We start from the raw sequence: 26,028 nt of genomic DNA, 5'->3' as shown, positions 1-26,028 counted from the left end.
CAAAACCAAAAGACAACCGACAGAATGGGAGAAGATATTTGCAAATGACCTATCAGATAAAGGGCTAGTATCCAAAATCTATAAAGAACTCATCAAACTCAACACCCAAAGAACAAAGAATCCAACCAAGAAATGGGCAGAAGACATGAACAGACATTTTTCCAAAGAAGACATCCAAATGGCCAACAGACACATGAAAAAGTGTTCAATATCGCTCGGCATCAGGGAAATCTAAATCAAAACCTCAATGAGATACCACCTCACACCAGTCAGAATGGCTAAAATGAACATGTCAGGAAACGACAGATGTTGGCGGGGATGCGGAGAAAGGGGAACCCTCCTACACTGTTGGTGGGAATGCAAGCTGGTGTAGCCACTCTGGAAAACAGTATGGAGTTTCCTCAAAAAGTTGAAAATACAGCTACCATACGATCCAGCAATTGCACTACTGGGTATTTACCCCAAGGGTAGAAAAGTAGGGATCCAAAAGGGTACATGAACCCAGATGTTTATAGCAGCAATGTCCACAATAGCCAAACTGTGGAAAGAGTAAGATGTCCATCGACAGATGAATGGATAAAGAAGATGTGGTATATATACACAATGGAATATTATGCAGCCATCAAAAGGAATGAGATCTTGCCATTTGCAACAACGTGGATGGAACTGGAGGGTATTATGTTGAGCGAAATAAGTCAAACAGAGAAAGACATGTATCATATGATCTCACTGATATGAGGAATTCTTAATCTCAGGAAACAAACTGAGGGTTGCTGGAGTGGGGGGTGGGGTGGGAGGGATGGGGTGACTGGGTGATAGACACTGGGGAGGGTATGTGCTCTGGTAAGTGCTGTGAATTGTGCAAGACTGTTGAATCTCAGATCTGTACCTCTGAAACAAATAATGCAATATATGTTTAGAAAAAAAAAAAGAAAAAGAAGAAGAAGGTAGCAGGAGGGGAAGAATGAAGCGGGGGAAATCGGACGGGTAGACGAACCATGAGAGACAATGGACTCTGAAAAACAAACTGAGGGTCCTAGAGGGGAGGGGGTGGGAGGATGGGTCAGCCTGGTGGTCGGTATTGAGGAGGACACATTCTGCAGGGAGCACAGGGTGTTATGCACAAACAATGAATCATGGAACACTACATCTAAAACTAATGATGTACTGCATGGGGATTAACATAAGAAATAAATAAATAAATAAATTAATTAATTAATTAATTAATTAAATAAATAAATAAATAAATAGAAAGGAAAAAAAAAAAGACAGGACCCATCCATATGCTGCCTACAAGAGACTCATTTTGAACCTAAAGATACATACAGACTGAAAGTGAAGGGATGGAGAACCATCTTTCATGCCAACTGACCTCAAAAGAAAGCTTAGGTAGCAATTTTCATATCAGACAAATTAGATTTTAAGCTAAGAGTGCAGTTACAGACACTGAAAGACACTATATCATTCTTAAAGGGTCTATCCAACAAGAAGATCTAACAATTGTAAATATCTACACCCTCAACATGGGAGTAGCCAACTACATAAGCCAACTGTTAACCAAAATGAAGAGTCATATTGATAATAATAAGTTAATATTGGAGATCTCAACACTCAACTCTCAGCAATAGACAGATCATCTAAGCAGAAAATGAATAAAGAAACAAGAGCTTTGAATGACACACTGGACCAAATGGACCTCATAGATATATACAGAACATTCCACCCTAAAACAACAGAATACTCATTCTTCTCGAGTGCACATGGAATTTTCTCCAGAATAGACCACATACTGGGTCACAAATCAGGTCTCAACTGATACCAAAGATTGAGATTATTCCCTGCATATTCTCAAACCATAATTCTTTAAAACTGGAACACAATCACAAGAAAAAACCTTGAAGAAATTCAAACACTTGGAGGCTAAAGACTACTCTGCTCAAGAATGTTTGGGTCAACCAGGAAATCAAAGAAGAACTTAAACAATTCATGGAAATCAATGAGAACGAAAACACATCAGTCCAAATCCTATTGGGGTACTGCAAAGGCAGTCCTAAGGGCGGAATACATAGACATCCAAGCCTCACTCAAAAAAAATAGAAAACTCCCGAATTCACCAGCTACCTTTACACCTTAAAGAACTGGAGCAAAAGTAACAAATGATACCTAAGCCACGCAATAGAGGAGAAATAATTAAGATTAGAGCAGAGATCAATGAATTAGAAAGCAGAAATACAGTAGAGCATGTCAACAAAACTAGAAGCTCGTTCCTTAAAAGAATTAATAAGATCGATAAAGCACTGGCCAGACTTATCCAAAAGAAAAGAGAAAGGACCCAAATTAATAAAATTATGAATGAAAGGGGAGATATCACGACTAACACCAAGGAAATAGAAACAATTATTAGAAATTATTATCAACAAGTATATGCCAATAAATTAAGCAACCTGGGAGAAATGGATGCCTTCCTGGAAACCTATAAACTCCCAAGACTGAAACAGGAAGGATTTAACAGCCTGAATAGACCAATAACCAGTAACAAGATTGAAGCACTGATCAAAAACCTCCTAAAAGAAGGACCATATGCACCCCTATGTTCATAGCAGCAATGTCTGCAATAGCCAAACTGTGGAAAGACCCGAGATGCCCTTCAACAGACAAATGGATAAAGAAGATGTGGTCCATATATACAATGGAATATTACTCAGCCATCAGAAAGGATGAATACCCAACTTTTACATCAACATGGATGGGACTGGAGGAGATTATGCTATGTGAAATAAGTCAAGCAGAGAAAGTCAATTATCATATGGTTTCCCTTATTTGTGGAACATAAGAAATAACATGGAGGACATTAGGAGAAGGAAGGGAAAAATGAAGGGGGGAAATCGGAGGGGGAGACAAACCATGAGAAACTGTGGACTCCAAGAAACGAACTGAGGGTTTTAGAGGGGAGGGGCGTGGGGAGATATTTTAGCCACGTGATGGGTATTAAGGAGGGCACATACTGCATGGAGCACTGGGTGTTACATGAAAACAATGAAACGTGGATCACTACATCAAAAACTACCTATGTATTGTATGGTGTCTAACATAACATAATAAAATCAAGTTAAATTAAAAAAAAAAAACTCCCAAAAAAACAAGAGTCCAGGGCCAGATGGATTCCCTGGGGAATTCTACCAAACATTCAAAGAAGAAATAATACCTATTCTTCTGAAGCTGTTTCAAAAAATAGAAACAGAAGGAAAGCTTCCAGATGCATTCTGTGAGGCCAGCATTACCTTAATTCCCAAACCAGGCAAAGACCCCATCAGAAAGGAGAATTTCAGACTGATATCCCTGATGAATATGGATTCCAAAATTCTCAATAAGATCCTAACTAATAAGATCCAACAGTACCTTAAAAGGATCATCCACCACGACCAAGTAGGATTTAGCCCCGGGATGCAAGGTGGTTCAACATTCGCAAATCAATCAATGTGATAGAACACATTAATAAGAGGAGGGAAAAGAACCATATGGTCTTCTCAATTGATGCAGAAAAAGCATTTGACAAAATACAGCATCGTTTCCTGATTAAAACTCTTAAGAGTATAGGGATAGAGAGAACATTCCTCAAGTTCATAAAATCCATCTATGAAAAACCCACAGCAAATATCATTCCCAATGGGGAAAAGCTGAGAGCCTTTCCCTTAAGATCACAAACACGATAAGGATGCCCACTCTCACCATGATTGTTCAACATATTACTAGAAGTCCTAGCAACAGCAATCAGACAACAAAAAGAAATAAAAGGTATTCAAATTGGCAAAGAAGAAGCCAAACTCTCTCTCTTCACTTTATGTGGAAAACCCAAAAGACTCCACCCGCAAATTACTAGAACTCATACAGCAATTCAGTAATGTGGCAGGATACAAAATCAATGCACAGAAATCGTTTGCTTTCTTATACTAAAAATGTAACTGTAGAAAGAGAAACTAGAGAATTGATTCCATTTACAATAGCACCAAAAATCATGAGATACCTTGGAATAAACCTAACCAAAGAGGCAAAGGATCTATACTCTAGGAACTACAAAACACTCACGAAAGAAATTGAAGAAGACACAAAAAGATGGGAAAACATTCCATGCTCATGGATCAGAAGAATAAACATTGTTAAAATGTCTATGCTACCCAGACCAATTGATACTTTAAATGCCATCCCAATCAAAATAATGATGGCATTTTTCGAAGTGCTGGAACAAACAATCCTACAATTTGTAGGAATCAGAAAAGACCCTGAATTGCCAAGGAAATGTTGAAAAAGAAAAAGCTGGGGCATCACATTGCAGGATTTCAAGCTATATTACAAAGCCGTGATCACCAAGACAGCATGGTACTGGCACAAAAACAGACAAATAGACCAATGGAACAGAACAGAGAGCCCAGATATGGACCCTCAACTCTATGGTCAAATAATCTTCGACAAAGCAGGAAAAAATATGCAATGGAAAAAAGAGTCTCTTCAACAAATGGTGCTGGGAAAATTGGACAGCTATATGCAAAAGAATGAAACTCGACCATTCTCTTACACCATACAAAAAGCATAAACTCAAAATGGATGAAGGACCTCAATGTGAGACAGGAATCCATCAAAATCCTAGAGGCAGTAACCTCTTCGACATCGGCCACAACAACTTCTTTCAAGACACATCCCCAAAGGAAAGGGAAACAAAAGCAAAAATGAACTTTTGGGACTTCATCAAGATAAAAAGCTTCTTCACAGCAAAGGAAACCATCAACGAAACAAAGAGGCAACCCACAGAATGGGAGAAGATATTTGCAAATGACACTACAGATAAACGGCTGGTATCCAAGATCTATAAAGAACTTCTCAAACTCAACGCCCAAACAACAAATAATCACATCGAAAAATGGGCAGAAGACATGAAAAAACACTTCTCTGAAGAAGACATACAAATGGCTAACAGACACATGAAAAAAATGTTCATCATTAGCCATCAGGGAAATTCAAATCAAAACCACATTGAGATACCACCTTCCATCAGTTAGAATGACAAAAATTGACAAGGCAAGAAACAAATGTTGGAGAGGTTGTGGAGAAAGGGGAACCCTCTTATACTGTTGGTGGGAATGCAAGTTGGTACAGACACTTTGAAAAACAGTGTGGAGGTGCCTCAAAAAATTAAAAATAGAGCTACCCTATGACCCAGCAATTGCACTTCTGGGAATTTACCCCAAAGACACAGATGTAGTGAAAAGAAGGGCCCTATGCACCCCAATGTTCATAGCAGCAATGTCTGCAATAGCCAAACTGTGGAAAGAGCAGAGATGCCCTTCAACAGATGAATGGATAAAGAAGATGTGGTCCATATATACAATGAAATATTAGTCATCAGAAAGGATGAATACCCAACTTCTGCATCAACATGGATGGGACTGGAGGAGATTATGCTAAGTGAAATAAGTCAAGCAGATTAAGTCAATAACCATATGGTTTCACTTATTTGTGTAACATAAGAAATAGCATGGAGGACAGTAGGAGAAGAAAGGAAAAATGAAGGGGGGCGGGAATCGGAGGGGAAGATGAACCATGAGAGACTATGGACTCTGAGAAACAAACTGAGGGTTTTAGAAGGGAGAGGGGTTGGGGGATCGGTTAGTCTGGGGATGGGTATTAAGGAGGGCACATATTGCATGAAGCACTGGGTGTTATACACAAACAATGAATCATGGAACACTACATCAAAAACTAATGATGTAAAAAAAAAAACTAATGATGTACTGTATGGTGACTAACATAACATAATAAAAAAATTTTTGAAAAAGAATAACAAATCTTGAGGATCTCCTAGCCAGGTTGATGTGAAACCTCAAAGCCCCAAGTGTTAAACCCATGCCTCCCCCAACTCTGATGATGGGTCCTTGGGCCCTGCCAAGTGCATCCATAAGAGAGAGCCCTCGTAGATATGGAGCACACTGAGGAAGCAGGGCAAAGAAGAAACTATAAGCGCCACTTTCTGAAATACAGAAGAAATGTTTCTAAGAGCCAGCCTGGTGAATTGGGAAAACCAGATATAAAAACTCAGTTAAGAATGTGTCTGCTACTCCAAATGTGAAAGCAGAAGTGCATAACTACAAACAATCATGAAAAATAAAGGACATAAGGTATAACAAGAATGATAATTCTCTAACAACTAAACTCAAAGGCATAGAATATTATGATCTAACTGCTAAGTAATTCAAAATCGCTGTTATGAAAAAAATTCCTTAAGCTACAGGAAAAATTTAGAAATACAATTCAATGAAATCAGTAATACAATTAATAAATAAAATGAGTTCTTTACCAAATAGATTGAAGTTATAAAAAAGAATCAGACAGAAATTCTAGAGCTGCAGAATTCAATGAATAAGATGAAGAATGCAATAGAGAGCCTCTGTAGCAGAGCAGACCAGATGGAAGGAAGAATAAATGATTTGGAGGATAGAAATACAGAAATAATACATTTAGAAGAGGCAAGGGAACAAAGAATTTAAAAGAGTGAAGAAAGCCTGTGAGAGCTTTTGGGTTCCATCAGAAAGACAAATATCCAAATAATTTGGATTCCAGAAGAGAGGAAGAAGGGGGCAGAGAGTTTATTTAAAGAAATAATAGATGAGAATTTCCTCAACCTGGGGAAGGACCTGGGCATAAAAGTCCACAAAGTTAATAGAACACCCTATTCTATCAATGCAAAAAGAGCTTCTCCAAGAAACATTATAATGAAACTGTCAATGAAAATCTAATAATATCTTAAAGACAGCCAGGTGGGGGAAGAAAGTAACCTACAAAGGAACCCCATTAGGCTACCAGGGGATTTCTCAGCAGAAACTCTATAGACCAGGAAACAGTGAAATGATATATTCAAAGTGTTGAAAAATTTAAAATGCCAGCCAATTATACTTTATCTAGTAAAGTTATCCTTCAGATAGGAAGAGAAAGTCTTTCCCAAACAAATGCTAAAGGAGTTCACAACCATTAGGCCTGCCTTCAATAAATGCTTTTATTTCTTCAAGCTGAAATAGGAAGACACTAATCAACAACACAAAAACATATGAAAGTATACAACAGATGGTAAGGGTGAAAAATAGAATTAGAAAATTGTAAATGTTTATTAGAATAGTGTGTTAGTCACTTAACCATAGTATAAAAGTTAAAGGAAAGGAGTATTAAGTATAACTAGAACTACTATAAATTAATATAAAAGAGATAAATTGTAACATCAAAGGGAGGAGTAAAAAGGTGAAGCCTTCATAGGTATTCAAAAATAAGTTGCTAGCAGCCTAAAATGGACTGCTTTATCTAAAAGATGTCTTATGTAATGCTCAACATCACTCAGCATCAGGGAAATGCAAATCAAAACCACAGTGAGATATCACCTCACATCTGTCAGAATGTCTAAAATTAACAACACAGGAAACAACAGACGTTGGTGAGGATGTGGAGAAAGGGGAACCTTCTTAAACTGTTGGTGGGAATGCAAGCTGGTGCAGCCACTCTGGAAAACAGTATGGAGGTTCCTCAAAAAGTTGAAAATAGAATGACCCTACAACCCAGCAATTGCACTACTTGGTATTTATCCAAAGTATACAAACATAGTGATTCAAAAGGGCACATGCACCCCAGTGTTTATAGCAACACTAAGCACAATAACCAAACTATGGAACGAGCTCAGATGTGCATCAACAAATGAATGGATAAAGAAGTTGTGGTATATATATACAATGGAATATTAGCCATTAAGAAGAATGAAATCTTGCCATTTGCAATGACATGGATGGAACTAGAGTATATTATGCTAAACAAAATAAGTCAGTCAGAGAAAGACAAATATCATATGATTTGACACATATGTGGAATTTAAGAAATAAAACAGATGAACATGAGGAAGGGAATGCAAAATAAGATAAGATAAAAACAGAGAGGTAGGAAAACCATTAGGGACTCTTAACTATAGGGAACAAACTGCGGGTTGTATGAGGGGAGGTGGGTTAGGGGGATGGGGTGATTGGGTGATGGGCATTAAGGAGGGCAGTTGTTGTAATGAGCACTGGGTGTTATATGCAACTGATGAATCACTAAATTCTACCCCTGAAAGTAATAATACAGTATATATTAACTAAATTTAAATTAAACATCTTTGAAAATAAATAAAAGATAAAAGATGTCTTATTTAATTCACGAGGTTACCACAAGCAAAAGCCTAGCATAAATCCACAAAAGACAAAGAGAGGGGAAACAGCATAATACCATGGAAATTAACCAATTTATGAAATAGGCAGAGACAAAGGGAAAAAGAAACAATGGAAATACAAATCAACTGGAAAGCAATTAATAAGATGGTATTAGTAAGTTCTTACATATCAATAATCACTCTACATATAAATGGACTGAATTCACCAAAAGGCACAGAGTATGGCTGGACAGATTAAAACACACACACACACACACACACACACACAAGACCCAATTATATGGCTGCTTATAAGAGATCCATTTCAGAGTTAAAGATATACATAGGCTCAAAGTGAAGGTTGTAAAATTAAGCTGAATGCAAGCAGGCTCATTAAACAACCTACCTTGAAATAGCCAGAGACCCTAACTAACTAATGGGCTACTTACAACCAGGCACAGATCCTAAGAGTACCAAAAAGGAAATAACGCCATATGTCCCCATACTCCCTCACTGCACTCTGTAAATATAGTCCCTCGCCAGCCCCTCATGTCAGACAATCTCTCCTTTGCTGTCCTGCCCACTTCTCCCTGTGGTGTACTCAATAAATTTCTCTTTGTTCTGCCTTGGGTGAATCTTTTCACCTCCTGCACCACTGGCCCCCATCCAATTGGGATACCCTACAAATTCTTTTCAAATTCTTCCAAAAAAATTGAGAAGGGAACATTTCCAAATTCATTCTACAAGGCTGACATTACCCTGATACCAAAACCAGTTAAGAACACTACAAGAAAAGAAAACTATACACCAATAACTTAATATAGATGCAAAAATCCTCAACAAAATATTAGCAAACCAAATTCAAGAAATCATTAAGTTCATTCTATTTTTTTTTTTTTTCAGATTGACAAGACCTTTATTCACAGTCATAGGACACAGGAAGTAGAGAGAGGGTAAGAGCCAGGGAGAGTATTTGACAGTCATTTTAACACAACCTCCTCACTGTCTTCCCTCTCAGTTCTGTGTATAATTACACCATGACCAAGTGGGATTTATTCCTGGGATGCAAGGATGGTTCAGCATATGCATATAAATCAATGTGATATACCACATTAATAGAACGAAAGATTAAAAGCACATAATCAGGGGTGCCTGGGTGGCTTAGTTGGTTAAGCATCTGCCTTTGGCTCAGGTCATGATCCCAGGGTCCTGTGATCAAGCCCTGCACCAGGCTCTCTGCTCAGCAGAAAGCCTGCTTCTCTCTCTCCCTCTGACCCTCCCCCTGCTTGTGCTCTCACTCGCTCACTCTCTCTCACTCCTCTCTCTCTCAAATAAATAAAATCTTTTTTTAAAAAGCACATAATCATCTCAATAGATGCACAAAAAACATTTGACAAAACAGAACATCTTTTTATGATAAAAAAAAAACCCTCAACAGATTGAGCATAGAAAGAACATACTTCAAAATAATAAATACTACATACAACAAACTCACATCTAACATTATAATCAATGGAGAAAAAATGAGAGCTTTTCCTCTAAGATCAATAATAAGACAAGGGTGCCCATTTTCACCATTCTTATTCAACATAGTACTGGTAGTCCTGGAGAGAGCAATCAGGCAAGACAAAGAAATAAAAATCATCCAAAAATAAAGGAAGAAGTAAAACTGTCACTATTTGCAGATGATATGATCTTACATATTGAAAACCCCAAAGACTCAACAAAGACATATTGGATCTAATAAGTGAATTCAGTAAAACTGCAGGATATAAAATCAATACACAGAATCAGTTGCTTTTCTATACACTAGTAATAAAACACCTAAAAAAGAAATAAAGAAAACTATCCCTTTCACAATAACATCAAAAACAATACTGGGTGATGGGCATTAAGCAGGGCATGTGATGTGATGAGTACCAGGTGTTATACAAAACTGATAACTTTTTGAACACTACATCTGAAACTAATGATGTACTGTATATTGGCTAATTGAATTTAAATTAAAAAATTTTTTAAAGAAAAAAATAAAATACCTAGGAATAAATTTAACTAAGGAAGTGAAAAAATCTGTACAATAAAAACTACAAAATTTTGCTAAAAGAAATCAACAAAATACAAACAAATGGTGGGACATCCTGTGTTTTTGAATTGGAAGAGGATATTGTTAAAATGCCCATGCCATTAGATTCAACAAAATCCCTATCAAAATTCCAATGGCACTTTTCACAGAAATAAAAAAAAATTCTAAAATTTGTATGGAACCACAAAAGAGCTCCAATAGTCAAAGATATCATGAGAAAGAAGAAAAAAAATCAGAGGCATCACACTTCCAGAAAACTGGATAACCACATGCAGAGAAATGAAATTGGACCCTATCTTACACCAATCACAAAAATTAACTCTAAAATCCATCTTAGACTTAAACATAAGACCTAAAACCATAAAACTCCTAGAAGGAAATATAGGGAAGAAGCTCCCTGACACAGCTTCACAGTTATTTTTTTTATTATGACACCAAGACAACAAAAGAAAAAAATCAACAAACGGGACTACATCAAACGTAAAAGCTTTTGCACAACAAAAGAATCAACAATGAAAACACAATCTACAGAATAGGGGAACATTTTTGCCAACTATGTATCAGATAAGAGATTAATATTTAAAATTTATAAAGAACCTGGGGGCCTGGGTGGCTCAGTCGATTGGGCATCTGACTGTAAGATATTATGAGACCTGGGTTGTGAGGGTTGTGAGATCAAGCCCCCCATTGGACTCCACACTGGACATGGAGCCTGCTTAAGATTCTCTCTCCCGCTCCCTCTACCCCTCCACCCACCCACCCCTGCTTGCACTGGCTCTAAAAAATAAATAAATAAATACTAAAGAACTCATGAAACTCAGTAAAATCTGATTAAAAAATGGACAGAGGAACTACATAGACATTTTTCCAAAGAAGACATCTAAATGACCTTCAGGTACATGGAAAGGTGCTCAACATCACTAATCATCAAGGAAATGCAAATCAAAACCAAGATGAGATGTCACCTTACACCTGTAAAATGGCTATGATCAAGAAGATAAGAGATAACAAATGTTGGGGAGGATGTGGAGAATAGTGAACACTTATGCACAGTTGGTGGGATTATAAACTGGTGCAGCAACGAGAAAGCAGTATGGTAGTTCCACAAAAATTTTAAAATAGGATCTGGTTTCAGAAGGAGAAGTGGGGGTTCCTGGGTGCTTCAGTCAGTTGAGCGTCTGACTCTTAATCTCAGGTCTGGATCTCAGGGTCGTGAGTTCAAGCCTCCACCCATCATGAAGCCTACATTTAAAAAAGGGGTGGGGGAAGAAGATGGAGATGTAGGAGGATCCTGAATTCACCTTCTCCCTTGGACACACTAAGCCTACAGCTGCATAGGGAACAGTTTCCTCTGAAAAGCATCCAAAAACTATCTGAGCAACTCCTACACATTGGGTGAATAAGAAAAAAAAAACCCATGTCAAAGACTGTAAGAGAAACTAAGACGTAATCTCACCATAAATTCCACCTCCACTGCAGTGATCCATAATTGGGAGGGAACTCACAACCCCAAGCTTCTCCCTGAGGAGTGAAGCATTTGAACCCCACATCTGGCACCCTAAGTTTTAAGACCTGCACCTGAGAGATGAGCCCTTAAACATCTTGCTTTGATCCACCATGCTATAGTGAACTGAGAAACAGTTCTTAAAGGGCTTGAGAACTCACCCACCCCAGAGCATAGCACAGATACAGATGATTAAAACACCCAGACTCTGTAAAAGATGCTTATTTCCTTTTCCTGAAAGCATCAGCCTGAGAGGCAGGCATCTAAATGTAACAACATCTAAGGCTCTACTGAAATTCTCCAAAAACAGAGACCAGCAGTTACCATCTTTGAGCTCTCCCTCTGCCTCACTCCACCTCACCAATGTTTCCCAGAAGGAAGCTTGTACACTCGCCTGCTTCCCTGGCATTTGTGGCTGCCACCCAGGGAAAAAACACCTCTGGCCAGAGGGGATTATATTCATCGGAACCACAGGACTGTAAGAAACAGAGAAAGAACTCTTAACTAGCTGCCACCCCCAGGATACAACAGAGAGACAATAGACTCAAGGTGCCCAGTTTTCCTGTTACCTTATCTTCATGGCTGTGACCTGGTGGACAGACATCTAATTAAATACAGAAGGATCACACATAAGGGCAACCCTCTCCAGAGACCTCAGAGAGTGGCACTAACTTTACACTCTCCTTCTGTTACACTTTTGAGCATTCTATCTTCTGGAGGGCAGCTAGTACACAAATCTAATGGCCCAGGTTTTATGTTTAGTGCCCAGTTTTTGTGGCTGCCACTCAGGGGATGTCTCTTACTTGCCTGACTGTAGTGGCCAGTGGAGCTTGTGTTCATGGGTCCCATGGGACTATAACAAACAGAAAGATAGTTCTTGGCCAACTACATCCCCCAAGGCACAGTGCAGAGGTATTAGACAAACACACACACTCAGTCTTTCTATGAAAGAGGCCTATTTGCTTATTTTGGAGCTTTGGCTTGAGGAGCAGGCTTCTGCTTTGACACATACCTGGAGGCCTACTGGGGTGTCTCTGTTCTCTGACCTCAGTGAGGACAGAGGTCAGTGAGCACCATCTTTGCACTCTTCTTCTTCTGCATTCTGGGTCACTTGTATCTGTTAAAGTGGCCTATTAGCTTATCTTCATAGCTGTGGCCGGAAAGACAGCATCTAATTAACCACACAGCTGGAAGATAACTACAGTCTTCTCCAGAGACTGAGAAGGCCAATAGATGCCATCATTGTGCTCTCCCTCTGCCCTGCCTCAGGATATTGGTGTATATGAGAAAGATATGTACATATCTTTGTGTATATATCCGGTGCCCTTTTAGAAATTATTTTTTTTTATTTTATTATGTTATGTTAGTCACCATACAATACATCATTAGTTTTTGATGTGGTGATCCATGATCCATTGTTTTCATATAACACCCAGTGCTCCATGCAGTACATAAACTCCTTAATACCCATCACCAGGCTAACCCATGCCCCCACCCCCGCCCCTCTAAAACCCTGTTTGTTTCTCAGAGTCCATAGTCTCTCATGGTTCATCTCTCCCTCCAATTTCCCCCACCCATTTTTCGTTCCTTCTCCTAATGTCCTCCATGCTATTCCTTATGTTCCACAAATAAATGAGCCCATGATAATTGACTTCATCTCCTTGACTTATTTCACTTAGCATAATCTCCTCCAGTCCCATCCATGTTGATGCAAAAGCTGGGTATTCATCCTTTCTGATGGCTGAGTAATATTCCATTGTATATATGGACCACATCTTCTTTATCCATTCATCTGTTGAAGGGCATCTCAGCTCTTTCCACAGTTTGGCTATTGCGGACATTGCTGCTATGAACATTGGGGTGCATATGGCCTTTCTTTTCACTAAAACTGTGTCTTTGGGGTAAATACCCAGAAGTGCAATAGCTGGGTCATAGGGTAGCTCTATTTTTAATTTTTGAGGAACCTCCACACTGTTTTCCAAAGTGTCTGTACCAACTTGCATTCCCACCAACAGTGTAAGAGGTTCCCCTTTCTCCACAACCTCTCCAACAGTTGTTGTTTCTTTCCCTGTCCATTTTTGCCATTCTAACTGGTGGAAGGTGGTATCTCAATGAGGTTTTGATTTGAATTTCCCTGATGGTTAATGATGATGAACATTTTTTCATGTGTCTGTTAGCCATTTGTATGTCTTCCTTGGAGAAATGTCTGTTCATGTCTTCTGCCCATTTTTGGACTTAATTATTTGTTTTTTGGGTGTTGAGTTTGAGAAGTTCTTTATAGATCTTGGATACCAGCCGTTTATCTGTAGTGTCATTTGCAAATATCTTCTCCCATTCTGTGGGTTGCCTCTTTGTTTTGTTGACTGTTTCCTTTGCTGTGCAGAAGCTTTTTATCTTGATGAAGTCCCAAAAGTTCTTTTTTGCTTTTGTTTACCTTGCCTTTGGGGACGTGTCTTGAAATAAGTTGCTGTGGCTGATGCCTATGTTCTCCTCTAGGATTTTGATGGATTCCTATCTCACATTGAGGTCTTTCAACCATTTTGAGTTTATCTTTGTGTATGGTGTTAGATAATGGTCGAGTTTCATTCTTCTGCATGTGGCTGTCCAATTTTCCCAGCACCATTTGTTGAGGAGACTCTTTTTTCCATTGCATGTTTTTTCCTCCTTTGTCGAAGATTATTTGACCATAGAGTTGAGGGTCCATATCTGGGCTCTCTGTTCTGTTCCATTGGTCTATATGTCTGTTTTTGTGCCAGTACCATGCTGTCTTGGTGATCACGGCTTTGTAATATAGCTTGAAACCAGGCAACGTGATGCCCCCAGCTTTGTTTTTCTTTTTCAACATTTCCTTGGCGAATTGGGGTCTTCTCTGATTCCTACAAATTTTAGGATTGTTTGTTCCAGCCTTTGAGAAATGTCATTCGTATTTTGATTGGGATGGCAGTGAAGGTATAGATTGTTCTGGGTGGCATAAACATTTTAACAATGTTTATTCTTCTGATGCATGAGCATGGAATGTTTTTCCATCTTTTTGTGTCTTCTTCAATTTCTTTCGTGAGTGTTTTGTAGTTCCCAGAGTATAGATCCTTTACCTCTTTGGTTAGGTTTATTCCGAGGTATCTTATGGTTTTTGGTGCTATTGTAAATGGAATCGTTTCTCTAATTTCTCTTTCTACAGTTGCATTGTTAGTGTATAAGAAAGCAACTGATTTCTGTGCATTGATTTTGTATCCTGCCACATTACTGAATTGCTGGATGAGTTCTAGTAATTTGGGGGTGGAGCCTTTTGGGTTTTCCACATAAAGTATCATGTCGTCTGTGAAAAGAGAGAGTTTGACTTCTTCTTTGCCAATTTGAATACCTTTTATTTCTTTTTGTTGTCTGATTGCTGTTGCTAGGACTTCTAGTACTATGTTGAATAATAGTGGCAAGAGTGGGCATCCTTGATGTGTTCCTGACCTTAAGGGAAAGACTCTCAGCTTTTCCCCATTGAGGATGATATTCACTGTGGGTTTGGAAAAGATGGCAGAGGATAGGGAACCCTATCCCAACTGGTCCCTGGAATTGAGCTGGATATCTACCAGACCACTCTGAGCATCCACGAAATCAGCCTGAGATGTAAGAAGATCTGGATCTCTACAAACAGAAGATCACAGGTGGTTGGTTTCAAGGTATGAAGCAGGGAGCCGTGATTCTGCAGACAGATATTGGAGGATAAATGGCAGCAGGATGGAGCCTGGCCATGGGGATCCTACACCAGTGAGTGAGAGCCTCCCACACTAGGGACGGGGCACAGACTTGCAGGACCAGTAGTGGTGGGGAAAGGACTGAGGGTAGCCCCCAGGACAGAAACCAGAGCGGCAGGGCCCTGCATGTTAACTGGCGGTAGCTTGTGGTTTTAGAAGCACAAAGAACAGAGACGTGCCCCAACCTGGAGGTGAGGACTGGGAGCACTGCTTAGGGGCGCCCAACCCAGGATGGTGCAGTTTACAGCAGCACAGACGGAAACAGAGATAGTGTGGCCTGGAGAGCTCACTGAAGAACAGATTGTGATCGCTCTGCTCTGCAGCAGAGGGTTGGAAACGGTCTCTTCTGCTCTGACTCGCGGAAGAGATGCAGAAAGCCACCAGGGAAAGCCACCAGAGAAAAAAGGCCCCAAAAAATCAGTTCCCACTGAGCCCATCCCCCACCACAGAGGGGTAGGGCAACTTGGCCCAAACAGGGTTCCCTGAGGCAGGCCCCTCCCCCAGAAGACAGGCTGGAAAAACAAGAGGCCAGCAACCCTAAGGTCCCAAGAAAACAGGTGCATCTTGCTTGGGTTCTGGTCAATAATTTGGACTCTATACATTCCCTCAACCACCTCTCAACAGAATGACTAGGAGGAGGAACCCCCAAAATAGGAAAGACTTAGAGATTATGATTTATGCTGCAGATTTACAAATGGATGCAGATATAACCAAGATGTTGGAGATGGAATTCAGGCTAACAATTGTGAAGATGATAGCTAGAATGGCGAAATTAATTAATGCCAACATAGAGTCTCTAAGGGCAGAAACGAAAGCCAAATTGGCAGAACTTAAAAATGCTATCAGTGAGATCCAATCTAATCTACATAATCTAACAGCTAGGGTAAGTGAGGCAGAAGAACATATTAGCGACCTGGAAGACACTTTAATAGATAAAAAGGGAAAAGAGAAGGTCAGGGAAAAACAACTCAGAATCCATGAAAATAGAATCAGAGAAATAAGTGACACCATGAAGCATTCCAATAATTACTTTAAATATAAATGGACTATGGGGCACCTGGGTGGTCAGTCAGTTAAATGTCCAACTCTTGATTTTGGCTCAGGTCATAATCTCAGGGTTGTGGGATCAAGCCCCGCATTGGGCTCTTTACTCAGCAAGGAGTCTGCTGGAGTTCTTTCTCTCCTTCTCCCTCTGTCTCTCCCCACCACACACTCCCCCCCAACCCTCTCCCAAATAAATAAATAAATCTTAAAAAATAAAATTAAAATTAAAAATAAATATAAATGGACTAAATTTTCCAACCAAAAGACAGAGTGTCTGAATACATTAAAAAAAAAAAAGGCTCATATATATACTGCCTACAAGAGACTTACTTCATATGTAAGGACACACACAGACTGAAAGTAAAGGGATGGAGAAAGATATTCCATACAATAAGAAACCAAAGGAAAGCTGGGGAAGCTATAATTACAGCAGATGAAACAGAGTTTAAAACAAAGATTTAATAAGAAACAAAGAAGATTATTAATTAATGATAAAGTGTTCAATCCAACAAAAGAATATAAGAATTGTAAATATTTACACACCTGACAAAGGAGCACCTAAATATGTAAAGTAAATATTAATGTACTAAAAAGAGAAAAAGACAGCAATACAACAATAGGAGGAAACTTTAATACTCCACTTTTATCAATGGATAGATCATCCAGACAGAAAATCAGTAAGGAAACATTGAATTTAAAGGACACCTTAGACCAAAAGGACTTAACAGACATATACATAACATTCCATCTGAAAGAAACAGAGTACACATTCATCTCAAGCACACATGAAACATCCTCTGGATAAATCATATGTTAGCCCACAAACCGTGAACTAATAAACAAATTCACTGAAGTTGCAGGATACAAAATTAATATACAAAAAGCTGTTGTGTTTCTACACACCAATAATGAACTATCCAAAAGAGAAATTAACAATCCCCTTTACAATTGTATCAAAAAGAATAAAATAAATACATAGGAATAAATATAACCTAGGAGATAAAAGACTTGTTCAGTGAAAACTATGACTTTGATAAAAGAAATTGAAGAAGATAAAAAAAAAAGTCAAAAATGTCAAGATGTTCCATGCTCATAGATTGGAAGAACTAATATTGTTAAAATATATATACTGCCCAAAGCAATCTACAGATTCAATACAATCCTTATCAAAATTCTAACAGCATTTTTCAGAGAAATAGAACAAACAATCCCAAAATTTGTATGGAACTACAAAAGATCTAGAATACCCAAAGAAATCTTAAGAAGAACATAGGTGGCATCACCTTCTTAATTTTAAACTAATATTACAAAATTATAATAATCAAAATAGTAATGGCATAAAAACAGACACACAAATCTGTTTTTGTGTGGAACAGAATAGAGAGCCTAGAAATAAACCCATGTTTATATGGTCAACTAATTTATGACAGAGGAGCCAAGAATATACAATGGAGCAAGGAGAATCTCTTCAATAAATGATGCTGGGATACTAGACAGATACATGCAAAAGATTGAAACTGGATTGCTATCTCACAATAAAAGTCAACTAAAATGGGCGCCTCAGTGGCTCAGTCATTAAGCATCTGCCTTCGGCTCAGGTCATGATCCCAGGGTCCTGGGATCAAGCCCCACATCAGGCTCCCTGCTCAGTGGGAACCCTGCTTCTCCCTCTCCCACTACCCCCTGCTTGTGTTCCCTCTCTCACTGGGTTTCTCTCTGTCAAATAAATAAATAAAATCTTAAAAAAATAAAGTCAACTAAAATGGATTAAAGACTTGAATGTAAGACCTGAAATCATTAAACTGCTAAAAAAAAAAAAATAGGTGATAAGCCTTTTGACGTCAGTTTTTTTGATGATTTTTTTGGATTTGACACCAAAAGCAAAAACAACAAAAGCAAAAATAAATGGGTGGGGCTACACACACACACACAAAAAAATTCTGCACAACAAAGGAATCCATCAACAAAAAGTCAACCTCCTTAATAGAAAAAAAATTTGCAAATCATATATCTGATAAGGAGTTAACATTCAAAATTTGTAAAGATATCATACAACTCAATAGCAAAAAAAAGCAATCCAATTTAAAAAATGCAAAGAGGGAGACTAGAAGGGAAGATGGTGGAGGAGTAGGGGACACTATTTCAACTGGTCCCCGGAATTGAGCTGGATATCTACCAGACTACTCTGAGCACCCACAAAACAAGCCTGAGATGTAAGATGATCTGGATCTCTACAAACAGAATATCACAGGAGGTTGGTTTTGAGGTACGAAGTGGGGAGCCGAGATTCTGCAGGCAGATATTGGAGGATAAATGGCAACAGGAGGGTGCCTGGCCATGGGGAACCTACACCACCGGTGAGTGACAGCCTTGCACGCTGGGGACGGGGCACAAACTCGCAGACCGGTAGCGGCAGGGAAAGGACTTTAGGGCAGCCCCCAGCAAGGAAACCCAGAGTGGCAGGGTCGTCCGTGTGAACTGGGAACGGCTGGCGGTTTTAGAAGCACAAAGGGCAGAAACATGCTCCGACCTGGAGGCAGGACTGGGAGCACTGCGGAGGCGCACACAACCCAGGACGCTGCAGTTTATAGCAGCATGGATAGAAATTGAGACAGTGTGGCCTGGAGAACTCACTGAAGAACAGACTGAGGTCTCTCTGCTCTGAGGCAGAGGGTTGGAAATGGTCTCTTCTGCTCTGACTCTGGGAAGAGACACAGAAAGCCACCAGGGAAAGCCAGCAGAGACAAAAGCCCCAACAAACCAGTTCCCACTGAGCCCATCCCCTGCCACAGGGGGGCAGGGCAACTCGGCCCAAATAGGGTTGCCTCAGTAACAGTGTGGCAGGCCCCTCCGCCAGAAGACAGGCTGGGAAAACAAGAGGCCAGCAACCCTAAGGTCCCAAGAAAACAGGTGCATCTTGCTTGGGTTCTGGTCAATAATTTGGACTCTATACAACCCTCAAACACCCGTCAACAGAATGACTAGGAGAAATATAAATAGAAAAGACTCAGAGATCGTGACTTATGCTGCAGATTTACAAATGGAAGCAGATATAACCAAGATGTTGGAGATGGAATTGAGGCTAGCAATTATGAAGACAATGCCTAGAATGGAGAAATCAATTAATGGCAACATAGAGTCTCTAAGGGCAGAAATGAAAGCCAAATTGGCAGAACTTACAAATGCTATCAATGAGATCCAATCCAATCTAGATAATCTAACAGCTAGGGTAACTGAGGCAGAAGAATGAATAAGCGACCTGGAAGACAATATAATAGATAAAAAGGGAAAAGAGGAGGTCAGGGAAAAACAACTCAGAATGCACAAAAATGGAATCAGAGAAATAAGTGACACCATGAAGCGTTCCAGTGTCAGAATAATTGGAATCCTGGAGGGAGTGGAGAGAGAGAGAGGGCTAGAAGATGTATTTGAGCAAATTGTAGCTGAGAACTTCCCTAATGTGGGGAATGAAACAAACATTCGCATCCTAGAGGCAGAGAGGACCCCTCCCAAGATCAAGGAAAACAGACATGTCATGGTAAAACTTGCAAATCTTAGAACCAAGGAAACCATCTTAAGGGCAGTTATGGTAAACCCAGCATGTCATGGTAAAACTTGCAAATCTTAGAACCAAGGAAACCATCTTAAGGGCAGTTAGGGGGAAGAGATTCCTTATGTACAGAGGGAGGAATATCAGAATAATGTCAGACCTATCCACAGAGACCTGGCAAGGCAAAAGCCCTGGCAGGACATATTCAGGGTACTAAATGAGAAGAACATGAATCCAAGAATACTTTATCCAACAAGGCTGTCATTTAGAATGGTTGGAGAGATGCAGAGCTTCCAAGACTGGCAGAAACTGAAAGAATATGTGACCATTAAGCCGGCCCTGCAAGAAATATTAAGGGAGAGCTCAATAAAAGGAGAAAGACCCCAGGAGTGATATACAACAGAAATTTACAGGGACAATCTATAAAAACAACGTCTTCACAGGCAACATGATGACAAGTAATTCATATCTTTCAATAATCACTCTCAATGTGAATGGCCTAAATGCTCCCATAAAATGGCACAGGGTTGCAGACTGGATAAAAAGACAGGACCCATCCATATGCTGCCTACAAGAGACTCATTTTGAACCTAAAGATACATCCAGACTGAAAGTGAAGGGATGGAGATCCATCTTCCATGCCAGCAGACCTCAAAAAAAGGTGGGGTAGCAATTCTTATATCAGACAAATTAGATTTTAAACTAAAGACTGTAATTAGAGACATAGAAGGACACTATATCATTCTTAAAGGGTCTATCCAACAAGAAGATCTAACAATTGTAAATATCTATGCCCCCAACATGGGAGCAGCCATCTACATAAGCCACCTGTTAACCAAAATCAAGAGTCATATTGATAACAATACGTTAATTGTAGGAGACCTCAATACTCCACTCTCAGCAATGGACAGATCATCTAAGCAGAAAATCAACAAACAAACAAGACCTTTGAATGATACACTGGACCAAATGGACCTCATAGATATTTACAGAACATTCCACCCTAAAACAACAGAATACTCATTCTTCTCAAGTACACATGGAACTTTCTCCAGAATAGACCACATACTGGGTCACAAATCAGGTCTCAACTGAAACCAAAAGATTGAGATTATTCCCTGCATATTCTCAGACTACAATGTTTTAAAACTGGAACTCAATCACAAGAAAAAGTTTGGAAGAAATGCAAACACTTGGAAGCTAAAGACCACTCTGCTCAAGAATGTTTGGGTCAACCAGGAAATCAAAGAAGAACTTAAAAAATTCATGGAAATCAATGAGAATGAAAACACATCAGTCCAAAACCTATGGGATACTGCAAAGGCGATCCTAAGGGGGAAATACATAGCCAGCCAAGCCTCACTCAAAAAAATAGAAAAATCCCGAATTCACCAACTAACTCTACACCATAAGAACTAGAGAAAAAGCAACAAACAATGCCTAAGCCATGCATTAGAAGAGAAATAATTAAGATTAGAGCAGAGATCAATGAATTAGAAACCAGAAACACAGTAGATCAGATCAACAAAACTAGAAGTTGGTTCTTTGAAAGACTTAATAAGATCGATAAACCACTGGCCAGACTTATGCAAAAGAAAAGAAAAAGGACCCAAATTAATAAAATTATGAATGAAAGGGGAGAGATCACGATAACACCAAGGAAATAGAAACAATTATTAGAAATTATTATCAACAACTATATGCCAATAAACTGAGCAGTCTGGATGAAATGGAGGCCTTCCTGGAAACCTGTAAGCTGCCAAGACTGAATCAGGAAGAAATTGACAACCTGAATAGGCCAATATCCAGTAAGGAGATTGAAGCAGTGATCAAAAACCTCCCAAAAAAACAAGAGCCCAGGGCCTGACGGATTCCCTGGGGAATTCTACCAAACATTCAAAGAAGAAATAATACCTATTCTCCTGAAGCTGTTTCAAAAGACAGAAACAGAAGGAAAGCTTCCAGACTCATTCTATGAGGCCAGCATTACCTTAATCCCCAAACCAGGCAAAGACCCCATCAGAAAGGAGAATTTCAGACTGATATCCGTGATGAATATGGATTCCAAAATCCTCAACAAAATCTTAGCTAATATTAGGATCCAACAATACATTAAAAGGATCATCTACCACGATCAAGTGCGATTTATCCCCAGGAGGCAAGGGTGGCTCAACATTCGCAAATCAATCAATGTTACAGAACACATTAATAAGAGGAGGGAGAAGAACCATATGGTCCTCTCAATTGATGCAGAAAAAGCATTTGACCAAATACAACATCCTTTCCTGATTAAAACTCTCCAGAGTATAGGGATAGAGGGAACATTCCTCAAGTTCATAAAGTCCATCTATGAAAAACCCACAGTGAATATCATCCTCAATGGGGAAAAGCTGAGAGCCTTTCCCTTAAGGTCAGGAACACACCAAGGATGCCCACTCTTGCCACTTTATTCAACATAGTACTAGAAGTCCTAGCAACAGCAATCAGACAACAAAAAGAAATAAAAGGTATTCAAATTGGCAAAGAAGAAGTCAAACTCTCTCCTTCGCAGGCGACATGATAATTTATGTGGAAAACCTAAAAGACTCCACCCCCAAATTACTAGAACTCATCCAGCAATTCAGTAATGTGGCAGGATACAAAATCAATGCACAGAAATCAGTTGCTTTCTTATACACTAACAATGCAACTGTAGAAAGAGAAATTAGAGAAATGATTCCATTTACAATAGCACCAAAAACCATAAGATACCTCGGAATAAACCTAACCAAAGAGGTAAAGGATCTATACTCTGGGAACTACAGAACACTCATGAAAGAAATTGAAGAAGACACAAAAATATGGAAACCTATTCCATGCTCATGGATCGAAGAATAAACATTATTAAAATGTCTATGCTACCAGAGCAATCTATACCTTCAATGCCATCCCGATCAAAATTCCAATGACATTTTTCAAAGTGCTGGAACAAACAATCCTAAAATTTGTATGGAAACAGAAAAGACCCCAAATCACCACGGAAATGTTGAAAAAGAAAAACAAAGCTGGGGGCATCACGTTGTCTGATTTCAAGCTATATTACAAAGCTGTGATCACCAAGACAGTATGGTACTGGCACAAAAACAGACATATAGACCAATGGAACAGAACAAAGAACCCAGATATGGACCAGATATGGACCCTCAACTCTATGGTCAAATAATGGAAAAAACATGCAATGGAGAAAAGACAGTCTCTTCAATAAATGGTGCTGGGAAAATTGGACAGCCACATGCAGAAGAATGAAACTCGACCATTCTCTAACACCATACACAAAGATAAACTCAAAATGGATGAAAGACCTCAATGTGAGACAGGAATCCACCGAAATCCTAGAGGAAAACATAGGCAGTAACCTCTTTGACATCGCCCACAGCAACTTCTTTCAAGATACATCTCCAAAGGCTAGTGAAACAAAAGCAAAAATGAACTTTTGGGACTTCATTAAGATAAAAAGCCTCTGCACAGCAAAGGAAACAGTCAACAGAACTAAGAGGCAACCCACAGAATGGGAGAACATATTTGCAAATGACACTACAGATAAAGGGCTGGTATCCAAGATCTATAAAGAACTTCTCCAACTCAACACCCAAAAAACAAATAATCAAGTCAAAAAGTGGGCAGAAGAGATGAACAGACACTTCTCTGAAGAAAACATACAAATGGCTAACAGACACATGAAAAAATGTTCATCATCATTAGCCATCAGGGAAATCCAAATCAAAACCACACTGAGATACCACCTTACACCAGTTAGGATGGCAAAAATGGACAGGGAAAGAAACAACAAATGTTGGAGAGGTTGTGGAGAAAGGGGAACCCTCTTACACTGTTGGTGGGAATGCAAGTTGGTACAGACACTTTGGAAAACAGTGTGGAGGTTCCTCAAAATATTAAAAATAGAGCGTCCCTATGACCTAGTTATTGCACTTCTGGGTATTTACCCCAAAGACACAGATGTAGTGAAAAGAAGGGCCATATGCACCCCAATGTTCATAGCAGCAATGTCCGCAATAGCCAAACTGTGGAAAGAGGTGAGATGCCCTTCAACAGATGAATGGATAAAGAAGATGTGGTCCATATATACAATGGAATATTACTCAGTTATCAGAAAGGATGAGTACCCAACTTTTACATCAACATGGATGGGCCTGGAGGAGATTATGCTAAGTGAAATAATTCAAGCAGAGAAAGTCAATTATCATATGGTTTCACTTATTTGTGGAACATAAGGAATAGCATGGAAGACATTAGGAGAAGGAAGGGAAAAATGGGGGGGGGATTGGAGGGAGAGATGAACCATGAGAGACTATGGACTCTGAGAGACAAACAGGGTTTTAGAGGGGAGGGGGACTGTTTAGCCTGGTGATGGTATTAAGGAGGGCACGTACTGCATGGAGCACTGGGTGTTATACGAAAACAATGGATCGTGGATCACCACATCAAAAACTAATGATATATTGTATGGTGACTAACATAACATAATAAAATTTAAAAAATAAAATAAAATAAATTGGAAAATAAATGCAAAGAGGATCTGATTAGACACTTTTTTAAAGAAAACATACAGATGGCCAGTAGGTACATGAAAATGTGTTCAGCATCACTAATCATCAGGGAAATGCAAATCAAAACCACAATAAGATATCACCTCACACCTTTTAGAATGCCAATTTAGAAAAAGACAAGAAATAACAAATATTGGTGAGAATGTGGAGAAGAGAACACTTGCGCATTGTTGGCAGGAACATAAATTGGTGCAGCCACTATGGAAACCAGTATGGAGGTTCCTCAAAAAATTAAAAATGGAACTACCATATGATCCAGCAATTGTACTTCTGTGTATTTATCCAAAGGAAACAAAAACACTAGCTCAAAAAGATATATGCACTCTCACATTTATTGCAGCATTATTTACAAAAGCCAAGACATGGAAACAATCAAAGTATCCATCAATGATGAGTGGATAAAGAAAGTGTAACACACACACATACACACACACACAATGGAATATTATTTAGCCATAAAAAATAAGGAATCTAGCCATTTATGATAGCATGGATGGACTGTGAGAGCATTATGTTAAGTAAAATAAGTTAGACAGAGAGAAATACCATATGATATCACTTATACATGGAATCTAAAAAGGAGGAGAAGGAGATGAAGCAGGAAGAGGAGGGGGGAGAGGAGAGGGAGGAAGAAAGGGAGTGGGAAGAAGAGAAGTAGAGGGAGAATAAGAGAAACTGAACTGACAGATACAGGGAACAGATTGGTAGTTGCCAGAGGCGGGGGTTGGGGTGGGTGAAGGGGGTCAAAAGCTACAAACCTCTAGTTATAAAATAAATAAGTCATGGGGATGTAATGTACAGCATGTGAATATAGTTAATAATACTGTATTGTATATTTGAAAGTTGCTAAAAGAATAAATCTTAAAAGTTCTCATCGCAAGAAAAGAATTTTTTAAATATGTGTGATGATAGATGTTTACTAGACATTGCAGTGACCATTTTGCAATATATACAAATATGAAATCATTATATTGTACCCCTGAAAGTAATATAATGTTATATGTCAATTATATCTCAATAAAAAAACATGAAAATAGAACTACCGTGCAACTAGTAATCCCACTTCTGTGTATATATCCAAAGGAAATGAATACAAGATACCAAATAGACATACACGCTCCCATGTTAATTGCAGCATGAAAACCAATAGCCAAGATATGAAAACAACCTAAGTGTCCATCAATGGATAAATGGATAAAGAAGATAGATAGATTTGATTGATTGATAGATGATAGACGATGATAGATAGATGATAGATAGATGGATAGATAGATAGATT

This window comes from Mirounga angustirostris, unplaced genomic scaffold, assembly GCF_029215605.1.
Source record: "Mirounga angustirostris isolate CCGP_5_RB_7025 unplaced genomic scaffold, mMirAng1.0.hap1 SCAF_3, whole genome shotgun sequence".
NCBI lineage: Eukaryota > Metazoa > Chordata > Mammalia > Carnivora > Phocidae > Mirounga > Mirounga angustirostris.
This window is presented reverse-complemented; position numbering follows the sequence as displayed.